This window comes from Dromaius novaehollandiae, chromosome 8, assembly GCF_036370855.1.
Source record: "Dromaius novaehollandiae isolate bDroNov1 chromosome 8, bDroNov1.hap1, whole genome shotgun sequence".
Taxonomy (NCBI): domain Eukaryota; kingdom Metazoa; phylum Chordata; class Aves; order Casuariiformes; family Dromaiidae; genus Dromaius; species Dromaius novaehollandiae.
The window spans coordinates 16907350-16911799 of NC_088105.1; the positions used below are offsets into that span (position 1 = coordinate 16907350).

Sequence of the window (4450 nt, forward strand, 5' to 3'; positions counted from 1 at the left end):
AAGAAGAAATGAGATCTCAAGAGTCAGGACCTTTCCCCATAAAACTATGGTTTGTGTCTGCCTAAATGGCATATAAACTTTTACAACTTGTTGGACTTTTACATTAATTTGTTTAAGATTTATCCAGTTGTTTGTTGAATAATATTCACCTTTTATCTTTCACAGATTGTTTGTTTAGAAATATGCATGTGTAATGATGCCCTCAGAAAGGTATGTTTTATTTAACTTAAGGACCTGTATGTAGAAAAGTCAAGGCATTTTGCAAGCTCTCTACTCGGGCCACTTCATGAGGGCTGTGGGGCCGGGGTAAGCGGCATGCCTAGCAGCCATGGGTGGACGCGGGAACAACTGGTGACCCCCCGGTCTGGCTATTCTTGTAGCTGGAAACAGTCAGGTGCCGCGAGCATCAAGCCGTACGAAAGGCCAAAGTTGAACGCTACGCTGTTGGAGGCGATGACACCTTATTCTTATTCTTCAGCAATTCTAACAACTTACAGTCCTCGCTGTCCCTTTGTGAACACAGATGTCGTGCTGACGGGGGTATGGCCAAAATGACAAGAGGTGACCTGTCACTGAACTCGGGAGCAGGTGAGGCCTGTCAGCTTCTAATTTGAAACTGGTGTCAGTCCTGAGGAATGGCTGGTATAATCACATTTGTAACCGATACCCTATAAACTCCACAGCCATTCACAGTGCGCCTGCTATGGGCGATATGAAATTAGCAATTCATGTTTACGACACTAGATACCAACTGAATCCAATAGATTTCAGTAACCGTATCAGCTCCCTGTGTCTTCCAGGGTGTCAAGCTACTGCAGTCAAAGCCAAATTACTGGGTGCTTATGTTACAATAGGCATTGTACTTATTTTGAAGACAAACTTCTGTAACTAGATGTAAAGCGAGGACGTATGGAATAACTCCTAGTTTAAATCATTCCAGTTAAAATTGCTTTCACTCAAGCCCAGCCCTTAAGACATTTGTGATTTTTCAGTTAGAGTTTGGGACCTAACAAATCACATACTGTATCTCAAATTTTCTGAATAACTGAAGTGAAGGCTCTGTGTAAATCTTCTCTCTCAGACACATAAATTACCAGCTGCATGAATACTGCCATTAAGACATGCAGACAAGTGCAAGGGGTGGGGATAGGGCAGGATGCCCGAAAGGGGTGGAGTTCCAGAGAAAACAAGACACTTGCTCACTGAGTAATTTATCCTTAATCTGCCCTCACTGTAGCTGAGCAAGAATGAACATCAAGGGTTAGACTGTCGGGCTCTCTCATCACAAGCATCAGGACATTTTTTTTTTCCACAAACTAGGCCTTTCTTCCTGTTTCTGTGCTGTTTTACTGGGGGAGGGAGGGGAAGAGGAACAGCAGTTAAAATTGCAGCATGTGAAGTTAGATGATTTGAATTAAAGTCAAGTTCAAGGACAAATTGAGGCTAAACTGCCTTTCTGATTTAAAGACAGCAAAATCTCAAAATCTCCTCCACAATTATTGCAGCCCAAATTGGCAGAAATCCTGTCAGTTCAGTTCCTCTGCTGATGAAATTGATGCCAAGCTAGGCACATAGATGAGAGGCAAGTTCCTCTCCAGGAGTGCAAAGTTAAAGATGGACCAGAAAATAGATCCATTTCAGCTATTGCAACAGTATGGAACTAAATAACAAACCCAGGTCCCAAACCCAATTAGCTACTGGAGCTTTCTGAGCAGTGAAGTACATCTTCACAGATGCTCGGCAGCTAGCCTAGTGCAGCACTGCCGTGCGGTAGGCAAATACAACTTATTCCCATTTTCCAGGAGAGAGACCTGCATCACACAGAGCTTCAGCAATGTCGACTTGGCCGGGTCTAGCGCTCGCGCCGTGATCCGAGTGCAGGCGTCCCTTGCGCTCTGTCTCAGCACTAACACCCTGCACCTCTTCTAATGCTACTTAGGTCAGGTTCCTGGCAGTGAACACCAGCTAATTACCAGAGGACTGGCCCAATTGCAAATAGTCATTTCAGGAGAATATGTCAGCCCTAATACCACCAGCAAGTCCAATCTACAAAATCACACTGTAACCTCAGGTGCATGGGAAAAACATAGGAGCACTTTGTGCTGGTACTGCTCTGAATCTCCAAAGCTCATCCTGGCAGCTGTACAACTGGCTAAAAATAACCCATTATCTTTGAAAAACAAATGTCCAGCTCCAACCTTTGCAATCACCCTACACAAGCTGAAGACTCACCTCCAAGCATCAGTCTTGATTGCTGAGAGACAGGGCTACAGACTGCACACAGCAGTTGAGATAGTCATCTCTAGACTTAAAACACAGCAGGTCACTTTAAATCTGATTGCAAAGCATAATTGCTGGGTGTTTGGATGGGGCACAGAAACAACCAATTACTCATATATAAAACCTTGATAGAAATGGCATCCATTCAGGCCTTTTCTAGAACCCAGTGAAATATGTTTTCGTTTTCCTCCTACTTAGATGGTTATAATTCAACACATGGTTTAAATAGAGAGCCTGCCATGGTGGAGCGGAGCCCGGAGCAGCAGCACGTGTTCCCATTGGTTCGAGTCAGCGCACAAGTGCGGCTGCTGAGCAACGTGCACCTTCTCGGTAAGGTGACAGGGAGTTAGGAAGGACCTAACTTCGTAGCTGAAAGCCTGCCTCAACGTGGATTGTGGTGGCAGGGTTGTCTGACTTGCAGGATTCTTCTGAATCTCTATTTTTATATAGAGCTTCTCTGCCAAATGATCATCAGTTGCATTTTGATTATTGCTGTGTTTTGATTATGATCTGCTTGTAGATGTGCATTATCTTTTGATTCCCTAGTAAGTCAAGTGTATGTGTGTATTCACCCTCTACGGCTTTCATTAGCATAACACTAAGATACGGCATAAGCCCAGAACAGAGTAACTTAAAATTATTGCTAAAAACTGATCTTAGCTCACCCCATGGTGCTCACTGAACCCCCTACAGCATTAGCAGGCAAAAGCTTCCACCAGGCGAAATACCGCCCGTCTGGGAGGCCTCGTTACCCGTTGTGCTCCTAAACGAGGGCGGAAATTAAAGGATAACTGCCACCATTTAGCTGAGCCCTTCACCTGGCCAGTCCACTTTGGACACGTCGCATTGACTTCCCTTTGCAAGGTGCAGGTGGGACGCTGCAGCTGGCAGGTGACGCCAGCCCGTCTCGGGGCGTTGTGCGCTTCGCGCGAGCGGCGCCTCCTGAAGCCCTGGGCTGCGCTCCGACGCTCGGCCCATCCCATCCCGTTATTACCGAGAGGGAAAAGGGGACAGAGAGTTGTACGGCCGAGCACGGCAGCACCAGGCAGAGCAGCCCTCTGGTCCCGGCCTCACCAAAACCCCCGGAGAGGGGGCACTCAGAGGCAGTGCACACGCGAAACTGTCCCACACGCGCCACCACGCTGGTCTTTTTAAAGCCAGGAAGCATTTCTGTAGAATAACTTCTGAAGGTTTTTCACAGTGACCAGGAAACCAAGAAAAAGAACTAGGATCCCTTGTAGAAGGGAGAAAGTAAAGAAATGGGACTAAAAGCTTTAGGGAGATATTCAGAGTTGATTTTGGTCTTAAGATTATCCCACCTGTGTGCATGGGAGAAGCGACAGAGCACATCTGTTCTCGTGACGTAGCTGATGGTGTTTTCAGTACGCAGGCCATGGGCTTCCCTGTGACCTTGCATCACCACTCTGCATTACCACAGTTTGTCTGGGGGCATCCTCAGTTCCTGCCACCTTTAGTTTGGAAGTTAAACAAAACTGCTCCTTTCAGGGCAGTCTTGGACCTGCCTCTCAGATGGCAATGCAAGGTGCATTAAAACTGGGCTTAGCAGTGCAGAGCAGTAGGAGGCAAAAAAGGGGAATGCAAATGTAGTTCCCAATTTTGAATTCTGTTCATTTACACTGGCATAGTTACATCAGGGTAGACAGAAACAAGGAATTCTGTTTCACAAAAAGACTGAGAAATTTGGGGTTGCTTACTGTGTCACACTGGACCGAAAGCAACATTACGCGTAGTCTCACTCCGCAGGAGATTCCTGTGCTCAAGACTTTCCTCTGACTAATTTGGATCAAGGACTTGAGCACAATCATCCTATATCTTGACCAGATACTATAACTGCTGGGTTATGGGTGTTTTCTCCCTGACTTAGTGAATTTTTAATTATCTCTACAAAATGGATTTGCTCTAACAGGATATACTGAGACCATGAACCAATGATTGGGAAACTATTCTGGAAAGTAGGACACTCGGGTTCAAATCCTTGCTCTGCTTGATTCCCTCTCAGGCTCAGTGACTATTTCATAAATCACTGCTCATTGCTGACTCTGGGTGTCCCATATGCGCATGCCCTCAGCACTGAAGTCTTTTTTTCTCTACACAGAAACTCCATCCTGTATTTGAGAAACTTTCCCCTAGAAGCCAGTACACGTACAAG

General features: G+C 45.8%; 1 long non-coding RNA gene across 1 annotated transcript; it reads left to right on the forward strand.

The window, feature by feature from the left end:
- Positions 1-473: 473 nt before the first annotated feature.
- LOC135329108 (uncharacterized) lies at positions 474-4450 on the forward strand. Its single transcript, XR_010390325.1, has 3 exons — positions 474-588; positions 2479-2610; positions 4397-4450. It is a non-coding gene; the product is annotated as an uncharacterized LOC135329108 (long non-coding RNA).